At 49.1% G+C, this 16,025-nt stretch overlaps 1 pseudogene; it reads right to left on the bottom strand.

The window, feature by feature from the left end:
- Positions 1 to 16,025, bottom strand: part of LOC127576398 (zinc finger protein 729-like) — a 135,718-nt pseudogene that overhangs the window by 69,533 nt on the left and 50,160 nt on the right.

The raw sequence follows: 16,025 nt of genomic DNA on the forward strand, positions 1-16,025 counted from the left end.
ACGGTCCTACGTATTGCATTACAGCAACGGCTGCTTTTACAACAAAAACTTGCATTTGCAATGTTACGATAACTCGCATTGAGAGGGCATTACAACAACGGGTCACATTTGCAACAACATTGACAGTAATGAGCATTACAAGAATTTTAACAACATTCCTGGAAAGGGCAATGCAACAGCACCCTGGATTTATCGGGTCTTAACCCACACCCGAAAGGAATTGAAACTGATATGGCCTTACTACAATAACATATCGGTAGCGCAATAACATCTCACATTGACTGGGAATTACAATTAGTATCGATCTGGCATTGCGATCGCTATCGATTAAATAACAATGTGCCATGTCTGGAGTCCTCCTCCTGTCTCTCCCTTTCGGCCACGATCAGGCGGCAAGCTACTAGTGAACCAATTAGTAAATCAAACTGGCAGCTTTCAGGATCATTTTATTCTGGAGACAACCCCACAATTTACCAAATATCACAATCCATTTTTTCAGGCTTATTTGGCTGCTTTGCTCTCTCACTCCCCCCCCCCCCCCCCCCCCCCCCCGTCTTGAAGTAATTTTACAACAGGTCGGTGATATAGGATTCATAAGCAGAAAACTCCAATCCAATAAAAAGTCAGGGTCACTGGATACATTTGGATCTGAATATCATTCGGTCTTTGGATCCAAAAAAAAAGTCCATTCACAGCCTGGAGGAAGGTTGGGGGGGGGGGGGTGAGGGCGTGGGATCTAATAGAAGAGTTCGAATTGACGCGGGGTTTTCACAGTGACTGGGACGAAACTCTTCCCATTGGCAGGAGGGCTGTCGCAGATTTAAAATGAAAGGTTGAAAAGTCTGGCGAACAGAGGAGAAATGCTTTGTGAGTGGCAAGCTGTGACCTGGGATGCCCTATCGGAAGGGACGGTGGAAGAGATGAAAAATGATCCTCCACAATGGAATGGAATTGGGGGGGGGGGGGGGAAAGTTTAAAAGGAAATACTGACAGGGTAAATGGGGAAAGAGCATGGATAGTGCGACGAGTGGGGCTCTTCATCAGGGTCACAGACGAAGAGTTCCAGAGTCTAACCCTAGGGGGTAGGCTCTCAGGATAAGGGGTCAGCTGTTAAGGTTTAAGGCGATTTATTTACTTTAAACCTTTATAACTCTCTACCCCAGAGGGTGTGATTGCTCAGTCACTGGGTGTATTCCAGGGTGAAATCGACGTATGCTTGGAGATTGTGAATGAGAAGATGGGGGGGGGGGGGGGGGGGAATCAGGTGCAAGAATCAGCCAGGGCCTCACTGGTGGACAAACAGAGAGAGTACAGCACAATACAGGCCCTTTGGCCCACAATGTTGCGCCGACCTTTAAACCTCGCCTAAGACCATCTAACCCCTTCCTCCCACATATCCCTCTATTTTAAATTCCTCCATATGCTTATCTAGCAATCCCTTGAATTTGACCAATGTACCTGCCTCCACCACCACCCCAGGCAGCACATTGCATACCTCAACCACTCTCTGGGTAAAAACCTTCCTCTGATATCTCCCTTGAACTTCCCACCCATTACTTTAAAGCCATGCCGTCTTGTATTGAGCACTGGTGCCCTGGGAAAGAGGCGCTGGCTCTCTACTCTATCTATTCCTCTTAATATTTTGTACACCTCTATCATGTCTCCTCTCATAGCCCTTCTCTCCAAAGAGTAAAGCCCTAGCTCCCTTAGTCTCTCCTCATAATCCATGCTCTCTAAACCAGGCAGCATCCTGGTAAATCTCCTCTGCACCCTCTCCAACGCTTCCACATCCTTCTTATAATGAGGTGACCAGAACTGGACACAGTACTTAAGTGTGGCCTAACCAGAGTTTTTTGAGCTGCTTGAGTGTCACATGGCCAGCTTTTCCTGTGATTCCATATGTTATGTTCCCTGGGCTGATCCTTCCTCCCACTGCAGCCCCCAACTCGTAACCCCTGCCCTGCACTGACCACCCCGCCCCCCCCCCCGCCAGTTTCTGACCCTGTTCTATTGAGCAGACACCTGACATTGCCCTCACTCTGCTCTCAGACATCACACCGACCAGAGCAGGGTTCTGTGGTGGCAGCGACCCGCCAGTACGTCTCCAGCCCTTCGTGGGATACTCTGTTCTGGCTTCAACGTTGAAAAGAGTTGGGAATAAAGATTTAGAATGCCGGTAAATTCTCCCAAAAGCAAGGCAGCAAGCATTCGGTTCTAGTCTTGTCCTGCAGTCTGCAGTAAGTCCCTCAGGGAATTCACAGGAGACCCCTTCACCCACAGAGTGCGGACAGTGTGGAACCCCCCATCACAGGGAGTGGGTGAGGCAAATGCGGGGATGTATTTACAGGGAGATAAGTACAACACAAAAGCATGAAAGAAATTCCGGGAGATTTTAGCAAGGTAAGGTGAGAGGAGATGGTCTGTAGCAGAAGATCTTGCAGCAATCAGTAGGCTGAGTGGCCTTTGTTGTGCCAGTGCATTCTCCGTATCACTATTGTTATGAGCCAGGTTGCTACTTGGTGAATGTCCCTTTAAGGCACCTGGACAGTAGTGCAGTAGTGTGTGTGTGTGTGGCGTTATCTGACGATGGCAAGAATATAACTGGAGAGTACTGGCTGTTACACAGAGAGAGAGAGAGAGACAGAGACAGAGACAGAGAGAGACTGAGAGAGAGAGAGAGACTGACTGCCAGTCTCTGTATCTATGGATGAAGAACAACAGCTGTGTCTGTCACAACAATCCATGTATGGATGTTTGGAGCAAACAAGTGGAGTCCACTTTGTCGTTAACCTGTACTGGAAAACAGGTATTTCTGTGGGCGGCCATGAATCGAGTGCCCTTGGTGTGGCAGATACTTCGGAACAAAGCAGTGGAGATCATCGGAGATTGAGGTGTTGTGTGGGTTCCATTGTGGAACTTGTGGATTTCATAAATTCTCTCTGCATTCTCTGTACAATCTAGTGTGGTTTTCAGAAGCCTTTGCTCGTCGTCCTACCTTATGACTTACTGAAGTGAACTTTGAGAACTATTCCTAGACTTGGGGTTTGGGAATTTGCCACACACATACTTCAAGTTTAGTTTTGGGGTCAATGTTTAATATCTAACGTTTTTATTTCTCTGATTATTACAAGTAGTTATTAATAAATAGATTCTAACATTTATACATGGCTCATTGTGTTTCTGTTGTTGCTGGTATGTAACACTATTCTCTGTATCAATTAAATGCTTGAGACACAGTGCTTCAAACAGAACTGATTTATTTGTCATAGCTCCAGAATATATAAGTCCATTCCAGTTACAGGGGTGACCAACGTCAGCAGAACAAGCCCCAACTGTGTCCAATGCCCAGGGGTCAGTCCTGGGTGGGAAGAGCAGCAGGTGTTAACTGCAGAACCCAACATCTGCAGTCACTTGTGAACCTGCTGGCGTCTCAGCTGCTGCAACGGATAAATACTCAACATACGCCATAATTAAACTTTCTCTTCACTGTGGACCCGCTGGTGTCTCAGCAGGTGGGACGACCGAGTGAATTCCCTCCCACACTCAGTGCAGGTGAAGGGCCTCTCCCCAGTGTGGACTCGCTGGTGTCTCAGCAGGTTGGAGGACTGAGTGAACCCCTTCCCGCACTCGTTGCAGGTGAACGGCCTCTCCCCGGTGTGAATCCGCTGGTGTATTATCAGGTCTGATGACCGGGTGAATCCCTTCCCGCACTCGGAGCAGGTGAACGGCCTCTCCCCGGTGTGAATGTGCTGATGCGTCAGCAGGTTGGATGACTGCGTAAATCCCTTCCCACACTCGGTGCAGACGAATAGTTTCTCCCCAGTGTGCACCCGCTGGTGAGTCAGCAGATTGGCTGACCGAGTGAATCCCTTCCCGCACTCGGAGCAGATGAACGGCCCCTCCTCAGTGTGAACCTGCTGGTGCCTCATCAGGCTAGAAGAGCGAGTGAATCCCCTCCCGCATTCAAAGCAGGTGAACGGCCTCTCCCCAGTGTGAACCTGCTGGTGTCTCATCAGGCTGGACGAGCGAGTGAATCCCCTCCCGCACTCAGAGCAGGTGAACGGCCTCTCCCCAGTGTGAACCTCCTGGTGCCTCATCAGGCTGGATGACCGAGTGAATCCCCTCCCACACTCAGAGCAGGTGAACGGCATCTCCGCGGCGTGATCCTGCTGGTGTTTCATCAGGCTGGATGACTGAGTGAATCCCTTCCCGCACACTGAACAGATGAATGTTCTCTCCACAATGTGAATTTGCTTGTGTCTCATCAGGTTGGAAGACACAGCAAATCGTCCTCACACTGGGAACAGGTGAACAACTTATCCCCAGCGAGGATGTGCTGGTGTGTTCTCAGTGCCCGAGTTATTGATGCAAGGACAATGCCATTGTCAACAGGAGGATAAATCAGTGAATATCTTTCCAGTCACAAAACAGGTAAAGTCACTCCCCATCACGAAGCTTTTCACTGTTTCTCGGTACATGTGACAATAATAAACCAATTACCAATGATACACCAAATTCCAGTTGGAATGGGGAATTATTTTCACCCCCCCAAGCACCGACACGCCAGACTGATGTACAACTTTCCTGCTCCTCCAGAGATCTGAAGAAAATTACACTTTGCGTGGTTCCTCTCCAGTTTATTCCTCAAAACATCTCCCACACACAACACAGGGCTTTACCTGCTGCGCGCTCTGCACGAGGTCTGATGTGATGTGTCGGGTTTAAGATTCCCATACACAAATCCACTGCTTACGAGACCCTGTAAAACAAGGTTTAAGAAATGATTAATAGGTATTGTGAAAGTCAACCCGCGCTGTAATAAAGCAGACAACAGCAGAACCAAGGAGCGTACAACTAATGCTTTATTATTTAACGCTAGCAGGAGTGAGGGATACATTGAAAGAGTAAACAGTGTAACCTGAGCTCTGTACTGATCCCCACTCAGATATTTACAGGTTTGTGTCCCTCCTTTTATACTTAATTTAAAGATGCCTACGTGTGGAGCTGCACATACTTGGGCAGTTGCTTACAGCAAACTTTTAGCAAAACAAGATCTGCCCTAAACACTCCCAAGCACCTGCACATCTTGCAGTCATAACTATAGTCATGCCCTGGTTGAAGCAATAACAGCCGTACATTATTAACCCTTACATATCCAGTTACTTTTACAAGAGTCCAGTGTGGGCCAGCCCGCATCTCCCTTCCCTGAAGGACATCAGTGATCCAGTTGGGATGTAGGACGAAGCGTTAGTTTCAACTTCACTTTATTCTGGGGCCGGACTTGCAATTTTCCAAATTTCGCAACCTGATTTACTTTCCCTCTCCTCGTTTTAAAATTATTTGGCAGTGTCTCAGCAACGAAAGGAAGTTCAAACCAAGATCGGCCAGAGCCACTCAACCCACCGGGATCAGAACATCAGCAGCTTTTGGACGTGCACAGCAGCGAGAGACGTGCGGAGATGCATATACTTGGGCAGTTGCTTACTTTAGCTCTCGCATCCTTTGTTCCAGGTGGTTAACGGCAATACAACTGCTCAGCTGGTTCGAGCCGGCTTTAGTCAGCAAACTTTAGCAAAACAGGATATGCCTGAAGCACTCCTTTGTTTCACCCAAGCACCTGCACATTTTGCAGTCATAACTATAGTCACACCATGGTTGAAGCAATAACCGCTGTACATTATTAACCCTCACATTTCCAGTTACTTTCACAGTATAGGACAGCAATTTGGAAAAAGTAACTTTAGTCTTGATGGTGAGCCGTGCGTTAGATGGTTGTGCTGTACCCTCTGTCAGAAGCTTGTCCGGCTGCAGACATGTGAGCACAATGAACAAGCCCCGACGGAAGCCTGAGAGTTCACTGCAGTGTTGGGTGACATCCTTCACAGGAATCTTTAAAGTGATAGGTGGACTGATAGGCCCCTAGCATATTTTGAAGATGAGCTGGGAAGTTATCCCAGAATAATTCATGGGATGAGGGATTTCCATTAGACAGGAAAAGCTGGGTAGTTCATCTCGTAAGTATAAAGGGGATGTCAGGGGTAGGTTTTTTTTAAACACAGAGAGTGGTGGTTGCGTGGAACACACTGCTGGCAGAGGTTGTGGGGGCAGATACAGTAGGGACGTTTAAGAGACTCTTAGACACATGATGATAGAAAAATAGGGGGGCGATGTGGGAGGGAAGGGTTAGATAGATCTTAGAGCAGGATAAAATGTCGGCACAACATTGTTGTCTGAAGGGCCTGTACTGTGCTGTCCTGTTCTATGTTCTTAAGTTGAAAGGAAATCCGATAGAGGTATTAATAATCATTAGCTATTTAAATGAAGAAAATGGTTCCCTTTGGCTGAGTGCACAAGAAAGAGATGTAGAACGAAGATGATGGGCAAAATGACAGGAGGAAAAGCTTGCTTACATGGTGGTAGTTGATGTACATAGCAACTCGGTTCATTGGATCAAAGAATCTGAAGTGTTTATTCTTTCAGAGTTAAACTCAGCTTCTTATTTTTGGAAATCAAAAAAAAACTGCAGATGTTAGAAATCAAATTAGAACCAGAAAATGCTGGAAACAGTTCACATCTTAATTCTGGGACCATTAGTCATAACTGTTTCTCTTGCCACAGACGCTGCCCGACCTCCCGAGTGTTTCCAGCGTTTTCTGCTTTTATATTTTATTTTCGGTATTAGTCCCTACCACAGCCATTACCTGCCCACATCTGGGCGTGGGCCAGGTCTGCGGAACCCACCGGCCCCTCTCAGCCTGTCTGCGTTCCCAGACTCGGTCGGCGGGACGACGGCAATCAATGGCGGCTTTATTACCCACAATCCCCGGCGCCCCGGGAACCACTCTATGGGGGACACGCTCGGGGAGGTGCGCATGCGCGGCCCCGGGGACCCGCAGTGCATCACGGGGCGGGCCGACCAGACAAAGCAGGGAAATGCCCGGGGTGACGGGAGCGGCGGGGGGCGGAGGGTCGCCGCTGACCCCGCCCCCCCGCCCGCCGTGTGCCCGGACCTCGGATCGGTCCTCCCGGGGCCGGAGCAGGGGCCCGGCCTCGGCGCCGACTGAAACCGCTGCCCGGAGCTGCGTCCCCTACCTGCCGCCGACCTTCGGGAAGCGCCTCTGCCGGAGGCGCGCACTGCGCATGCCTGTGAAGTCACTTCCGGCATCTGGTTTCGGCGCATGCGCCCCTCTCCGCTCCTGCTGCGGAGATGGGGCGCCTTCCAGGACAGGGCGGTTCTGGGTAATCAGGGCCACCATCAGGACGGTCTCAGCACTGTTGCGGGTTGTGTGTTGCGCGATGCACCCACCTCTTACAACTGGTAATTGGTTTCCTATTGTCACCTGTACCGAGGTGCAGTGAAACACTTTGCGTGCCATCCATGCAGATCATTTCATCACATCAGTTCATTCAGGTAATACAAGGGAAAATAATAACAGAATGCAGAATAAAAGTGTTACAGTTGCAGAGAAAGTGCAGTGCAGGCACGGTAGCATAGTGGTTAGCAGAATGCTTTACAGCGGTTCAAATCCGGCCGCTGTCCGTAAGGAGTTTGTACGTTGTCTCCCCGTGTGTCTGGGTGGGTTTCCTCCGGCTGCTCTAGTTTCCTCCCACATTCCAAAGACGTACGGGTTAGGAAGTTGTGGGAGTGCTGTGTTGGCGCCGGAAGTGTGGCGACACTTGTGGGCTGCCCCCCCCCAAAATCACTACGCAAAAGATGTACTTCACTGTGTGTTTCGATGTACATGTGACTAATAAAGCTCTTATCTTAGGTGCAAGCCCATGTCGAGGTAGGTTGTGGGGTCAAGAGTAAATCTTGTCGTACAAAAGGTCAGTTTAATAGCCTTATAACAGTGGGATAGAAGCTGTCCTTGAGTCTGGTGGTACGTGCTTTCAGGCTTTTGTATCTTATGCCCAGTGGGAGAGGGGAGAAGAGAGAATGTCCAGGGTGGGTGGGGTCTCTGATTATGTTGGCTGCTTTACCGAGGCAGCATGTAGTGTCAACAGAGTCCATGGAGGGGAGGCTGGTTTCTGTAATATGCTGAGCTGTGTCTACAATTCTCTGCAGTTTCTTGTCATCTCGGGCACAGCAGTTGCCGTACCGAGCCGTGATGCATCCAAGTAGGATGCTTTCTATGAGGCAGGATGTTTTCTACGATGATGCTTTCTTAGGATGCTTTCTAAAGAATGTGTCTGAGATTTTCTTGGACTCCATTACAGTTTTGCAATAGACTTCATTCTTTTTTAGAGATACAAGAAACTGCAGATAGTCTTTCTTATCCATGGTTTACTCTCCACTAAGGTGGACAAAGATTCTTGACCGAATCACTGCTCTCCACTCTGTCCTGGACAGAGCAAGAACAGCATTCCCCAGGTCCTTACATTCTACGCACCAGCCTTCACATTCTACGGATCATCCTTTACAACTTCTGCCAGCTCCAACAAACTTTCACCAGCACATATTCCCCCTCCTCCTTCAGCATTTTGAAGGGATGGTTCCCTTCACAATTCCCTGGCCTGCTCTTCCATTCCCACCCACCACTCTCTGTTTCATGGCACTTTCCATGCAACTGCTGGAGCCACAACAGCTGCCCTTCCTCCAATTCCCTCCTCTCCCCACGCCCCCCCCCCCACCGTCCAGAGACCCGATCGGTCTTTCCAGGTGAAGCAGCGATCAACAATGGAGAAACCGAACACAGACGGGAGATTGTTATGCAGAGCACCTGCATTTAGTCTGCAGGAGTGACCCTGAGCTTTCGGCTGTCTGCCACTTTAATTCACCAACGCACCAACAAGAAGTGCAGGAGGAACTCGGCAAGTCAGGCAGCATCCACAGAGGGAAATAAACGGTCGACGTTTCAGGTCAAGACCCTTCATCAGGATCCCACTCCCGCTATGACCCTATCTGTCTGTGGCCTCCTGCACTGTTACGACAAGAGCCCAGCACCATCTTGAGGAACAGAACCTCCTCTTCCCTCTGGGCACGTTGCAACCTTCAGGTCTCAACGCTGAATTCTCCAACTTTAGGTAACTCGCTCTTTCTTTCTGTCTGCATGAGGACTGACCATTTCTGTCTTTCATCACGTTGGTTCTTTTTTTTTTGTTACAGAGGCTGGCCTGCTGGACATGTCCCACAGCCTTGCCATAAGCAAAGCATTACACAGATAAAGGAGCTTAATCTGATTTTAAGTGCTGCTGAACTGACAAAGTAAGTCATCTGGTCTCACCCGGGCAGAAATATTTCCTTTGCTCCCCTCCTACCCCACCACCACCTTTCCTACTGCCAAAAACTAATTTGTTTTCTCTCTTTCACAACTCTGATGAAAGGTTCTGGACCTGAAACATTAACCTCTTCTCTTTTCACAGACACTGCCTGGCCGACTGAGTGTTTCCAGCCCTTCATTTCTCGATGCAAGTTTGGGCTGCTTCTGCCGTGAGTCATCCATCTGCAACAACAAACCATCTGCTGGACGGACTCGAGCAGCATCCGTGGGGGGGTGGGGTGGGGTGGGGTGGGGGGGGGGGGAGGGAATCGTCGACGTTCCGGGTCGACACCCTGCATCAAGACTGAGAAGAGGAGAGGGGAGTTGGCCGGTATGGAGAGGGAAGTGGTAAGACAGGAGCCTGAGGTGACTGGTGGACTGAGGCATGGTGAAAGGTGACAGACAGGCTGCGCTAGGTAGGGGAGGGGAGGGGAGGAGGCTTGGAGTTGGGAGACAGTGGCAGGCGGATGATACATGGAGGCAAAGAGAGATAAAAAAGGAAAGGCAGTTGGAGCAAGGTGGGGGGTGGGAGGGGAGGGTGAAGGTTGCTGATGGCTGCTGCAGGGAAACTAATCCCATCTGTAATATTGGCTTAGTCCTCTCCACTGACGTGGCTTCATCTGCTTCTCATTTCCTCTGCCTCTGATTTTTTTTAACTTTTACATTACTTTGTTTGTGTTGTCTCTCTCTAACTGCTCTCATCTCACAGCTTTTGTTTGTTATATTGTATTATATTTAGAGATTATATTAAGGGCAGCACAGCAGCGTAACGCTACTACAGCGCCAGCGACCCGGGTTCAATTCCACCCACTGTCTGTGAGGAGTTTGTACGTTCTCCCCGTGTCTGCGTGGGTTTCCTCCGGGTGCTCCGGCTTCCTCCCACATCCCAAAGACGTACGGGTTAGTAGATATATTTATTTATTATGTACATGGAAACACACAGTGAAATGCATCTTTTGCGTAGAGTGTGCTGGGGGGGCAGCCCGCAAGTGTCGCCGCGCTTCCGGCGCCAACGTAGCACGCCCACAAATTCCCAACCCGTACGTCTTTGGAACGTGGGAGGAAACCGGAGCACCCGGAGGAGACCCACGCAGACACAGGGAGAATGTACAAACTCCTTACAGGCAGCAGCGGGAATTGAACCCAGTAGGTTAACGGGCACAATTGGGTGGCGCAGGCTCGTTGGGCCGGAAGGACCTGTTACCGTGCTGTATAAATAAAATTTAGAAACTAAAGTTTTGAAGTTTAGATAGGTCCTGTATTACCCCATTGTGGGTCCGAGTTGGTTTCTTGGGGAAATGGGTGTCCTTTATTAACGTCACACAGGTCGGTCAACTTTCCTTTAAGTGCAAGGGAATAAGAAACTACAGATGATGGAGATATGACGTTAGGTCTTTAATTGGTTCTGATGAAAGGGTTATGACCTGAGAGGTTTTTTTAACCCTGTTTCTCTTTTCACCCACTGAGAATTCCCAGGTATTTTCTGTTTTCATCCCAGCTTCCCTCTCAGATATGAAAATCAGGATCAGGTTTATTATCACTGACGTATGTCGTGAAATTAGTTGTTTTGTGGCAGCAGTACAGTGCAAAATTACTTTGTTGCAAAACTAAATAAATAGTGCAAAAGAGGAATAACGAGGCAGTGTTCATGGGTGTTTTGTATCTTCAGTCTAATCCTATCCTGATCCCATTTATTTCATCCTTACCCACATTTTCATCGACTCGCCTCAGATTCTACCATTCACCTGCACACAAGGGGCAAATTACAGCGGCCAATTGACCGACTGACCAGCAGGTTTTCTGGAGCTGGGGTGAATTGGAGCACCCAGGCACTCGCGGGGAGAATGTGCAGGCTCCACGCAGACCGCTGAGGAGCAGGGGCTCTACTGGCTGCGCCACTGTACCACTATTTTTTTTTACAAAACGTTTATTCACTAAAAGCACTGCAAAAAACACCCAACATCAAATACAGCACATCCAATACAGAAAGAAACTAGGCAAAACTAATACGCTCGCAACACTTACAACCCCCACCGCAACACTCAATACTTTATATCAAAGTCACATTGGTGTCGTCCAGGACACACGCGATCCCCTGAGGGGCCCACCGAGCGCGGAACTACTGTACCACTGTTTACTCAGACTGAAGTCACTCCCACTGCCCAGCCAAGGACTGAAACTTGCCTCCCAGTGATGTCACCGAAAATGAGTGACGTGTCAGTCGACTGCATCACAGAGCAGCTGAGCCACGCCCCATTGAACGGTCAGGAGGTCCTGCAGCGAAGCTCACGGTAGGCTGCAACATCAGGGACCTGAGCAGCGTGTTGCACAGAGCAGACCAGTATAACAGGTTTCTGGAACATAGAACAGCACAGCACAGGAACAGGTCCTGCAGCCCACGATGTTGTGTCAAACTAATTAAACTAGGAATTAAAAGCCTAACTAAATTAATCCCTCCTGCCTACACAATGTCCACACCCCTCCATTCTCTGCACATCCATATGCTTATCTAAGAGCCTCTTAAACACCCCTGTCATATTTGCCTCCATTCCCACCCCTGGCGGCGCATTCCAGAGACCCACCACTCTCTGTGTATTTAAAAAAAACTTTGGCCCCGCATATCTTCTTTGAACTTATCCCCCTCACCTCAAATGCATGCCCTCTCGTATTAGATATTACGGCCCTGGGGAGAAAAGATAACGCCTGTCTACTCAATCTATGCTTCTTGTAATCTTCTATCAGGTCTCTCCTTAGTCTCCGCCACTCCAGAGAGTTTGTCTAACCTCTCCTCGTAGCGCACACCCTCTAATCCAGGCAGCATCCCGGTGAGCCTCTTCTGCACCCTCCCCAAAGCCTCCACAGCTTTCCTGTAACGGTGTGACCGGAATCGAATGCAATACTCCGGACGCGGCCTAACTGGAGTTTTGTAAAGCTGCAGCGTAACTTCCCGAGTTTTAATCTGGTTCATGAACCCCTAGCTCCCTGCCACTTCTGGGGCCTGGAGGAGTTTGTGTTCCAGGCACCTGTGAGAGGTTGCAGCCCCTGTTTGAGTGTTTGAAAGGGCTGCTCCTCGAGTTCTGATTGCACTTAAGAGTCATAGAGTAATACAGCATGGAAACAGGCCCTTTGGCCCAACGTATCCATGCCGACCTAAGTTGGTCCCATTTGCCCACTTTTGGACCACATCCCTCTAAACCGTTCCTATCCATGTACCTGGTCCAAATGTCTTTTAAATGTTGTGATTTTACCTGACTCAAAACCACTTCCTCTGGCAGCTCGTTCCATGTATGCATCACCCTCTGCGTGAAAAAAAGTTGCCCCGTCCCCTCAGGTCCCTTTTAAATCTTCCCCTTCTCACCTTAAAACCTGTGTCCTCGAGCGTTTGGTTCCCTTTCCCTGGGAAACAGACTGTGTGCCTTCACCCTGTCTATGCCCCTCATGTTTTTACACACCTCTGTAAGTTCACTCCTACGCTCCAAGGAATTAAGTGCCAGCCTGGCCAATCTCTCCCTATAACTCAGTCCCTCAAGTTCTGGCAACATCCTCGTAAATCTTCTTCGCAGTCTTTCCAGCTCAGTCACATCTTTCCTATAACAGGGGTTCCAAAACTGTACACAGCGCTCCAGGTGTGGCCTCAGCAACACCTTGTATGACTGCAACATAACGTCCCCACATCTACTGTACTCAGTGCCCTGACTGACGAAGGCCAGCGTGCCAAACGCATTCTTCACCACCCTGTCCACCTGTGCTGCTGCTTTCAGCAAACGATGTGCCCTGTGCACAGGGGAAAGGGGATGGAGTTAAAGAACTGAGGCCTTCTCCTGGTCTTTGGGCACACAATACGGCTGGGGGAGACAATGAGGGGGACGAGTCATAGAACATTATGTTGTGCTGACATTTTATCCTGATCTAAGATCTATCTAACCCTTCCTCCAACATAGACCCCCATTTCTCTATCATTCATGTGTCTATCTAAGAGTCTCTTAAATGTCCCTAATGTATCTGCCCCCACAACCTCTGCCAGCAGTGCGTTCCATGCACCCACCGCTCTCTGTGTAGAAAACTTACCCCTGACATCCCCCTTATATCTTGCTCCAATCATTTTAAAGTTATATCCCCTTGTGTTAGCCATTGTTGCCCTGGGAAAAAGTCTCTGACTGTCCACTCGATCTACGCCTCTTATCATCTTGTACACCTCTATCAAGTCACCTCTCATCCTCCTCCTCTCCAAAGAGAAAAGCCCCAGCTCGCTCAACCTCTCAAGACACGCTCTCCAATCCAGGCAGCATCCTGGTAAATCTCCTCTGCACCCTCTCTAAAGCTTCCACATCTTTCCTATAATGAGGCGACCAGAACTGAACACAATACTCCACGTGTGGTCCAACCAGAGTTCTATAGAGCTGCAACATTACCTCGCGGCTCTTGAACTCAATACCCCGACCAATGAAGGCCAACACATCACACGCCTTCTTAACAACCCTATCGACCTGCGCGGCAACCTTGAGGGATATATGGATGTGGACCCCAAGATCCGTCTGTTCCTCCACACTGCTAAGAGTCCTGCCATTAACCTTGTATTCTGCATTTAAATTCAATCTCCCAAAGTGTGTCTCTTCATCTGCCACTTCTCAGCCCAGGTCTGCATTCTATCAATATCCTGTTGTAATCTACAAGCAATGTTCTAAACTATCCACACCACCAACTTTTGTATCATCAGCAAACTTACTAACCCACCCTTCCACATCCTCATCCAAGTCATTTGTAAAAATCACAAAGAGCAGGGGTCCCAGAACAGATCCCTGCGGAACACCACTGGTCACCGACCTCCAGGCAGAATACGCTCCATCTACCACCACCCTTTTATGGGCGAGCCAATTCTGAATCCACACAGCCAAGTTTCCCTGGATCCCGTGCCTCCTGACTTTCTGAATGAGCCTTCCATGAGGAACCTCATAAAATGCCTTACTAAAATCCATGTACACCACGTCCACTGCTCTACCTTCATCAATGTGCTTTGTCACATCCTCAGAGAATCCAATCAGGCTGGTGAGGCACGACCTGCCCCTCACAAAGCCATGCTGACTGTCCCTATGCTTCTCAGCCTATGCTTCTCCAAATGCCCATAAATCCTGTCTCTAAGAATCTTCTCCGGTGATTTGCCCACCAGTTGGGGGACCTCCTCGTCAGTCTGCTTCTGGGCCTGACTGAGGTATCCACCCACTTACACCGATCTGACCCAAACCCACTTTGTTCTCTCTGCATTCCCATCAACTCCCTGCCCAGATTCTACCACTCACTTACGCAATTTATGGTGGCCAATGAACCCACACATTTTTGCTTGTTGTGATGTCCTTTCAGTTCCAGTTCAGGAGAGGGGGCGGTGCACATGCACCTATCTATATCAATGGTGCTGAGGTCGAGGGGGTTCACTTTCCCAGGAGTGAACATCACCAATAGCCTGTCCTGGTCCAACCACGTAGACGCCACGGCCAAGGAAGCTCACCAGCGCCTCTGCTTCCTCAGGAGGCTAAAGAAATTCAGTATGTCCCCTTTGACACTCACCAACTTTTATCAATGCACCATAGAAAGCATCCTATCTGGATGCATCATGGTTCGGTACGGCAACTGCTCTGCCCAGGACTGCAAGAAACTGCAGAGAGCTGTGGACACAGCCCAGCGCATCACAGAAACCAGCCTCCCCTCCATGGACCTTGTCTTTACCTCTCGCTGCCTTGGCGAAGCAGCCAGCATAATCAAAGGCCCCACCTACCCGGGTCATTCTCTCTTCCATCAGGTAGAAGATACAAAAGCCTGAAAGCGCATACCACCAGGCTCAAGGACAGCTTCTATCCCACTGTTATAAGACTACTGAATGGTCCGTATGATAAGATGGACTCTTGACCTCACGATCTACCTCGTTATGACCTTACACCTTATTGTCTGCCTGCACTGCAGCTTCTCTGTAACTGTAGCACAGCTCAAACACCATCTATAAATTCGCCGATGACACCACCGTTGATGGCAGAATCTCAGATGGCAACGAGGAGGTTTACAAGAGTGAGGTGGATGGGCTGGTTGAGTGGTGTCGCTACAACAACCTCGCCCTCAGCGTCAGCAAGATCGAGAAATTGATTGTGGACTTCAGGAGGGGGAAGTTGGGAGAACACACACTAGTCCTCATTGAGGGGTCAGTGGTGGGAAGGGGGAGCAGCTTCAAGTTCCTGGGCATTAACATCTCGGAGGATCTATCCTGGGCCCAACACATTGATGCAATCACGAAGAAGGCACGCCAGTGGCTCTACTTCATTAGGAGTTTGAGGAGATTTGGGATGTCACCAAGGCTCTTGCAAATTTCTACAGCTGTACAGTGGAGAGCATTCTGACTGGTTGCATCACCACCTGGTATGGAAGCTCCAATGCACAGGATTGAAAAAGGCTGCAGAGGGTTGTAGACTCAGCCAGCTCCATCACGGGCACAACCCTCCCCGCCATCGAGGACATCTTCAAGAGGCGGTGCCTCAAGAAGGCGGTGTTCATCACTAAGGACCCTCACCATCCAGGACACGCCCTCTTCTCATTACTACCATCAGGGAGGAGGTACAGGAGCCTGAATGTTTTGTGAACAGCTTCTTCCCTTCTGCCATCAGATTTCTGAACGGTCCGTGAACCCATGAACACTACCTCATTATTCCTCTTTTGCACTGTTTTATTTATTTTTTGGTAACTAATAGTTATTATATTTTGGTAACTAATAGTAATTTTTAT

This window comes from Pristis pectinata, chromosome 12 (genome assembly GCF_009764475.1).
Source record: "Pristis pectinata isolate sPriPec2 chromosome 12, sPriPec2.1.pri, whole genome shotgun sequence".
NCBI classification, from domain to species: Eukaryota; Metazoa; Chordata; class Chondrichthyes; order Rhinopristiformes; family Pristidae; genus Pristis; species Pristis pectinata.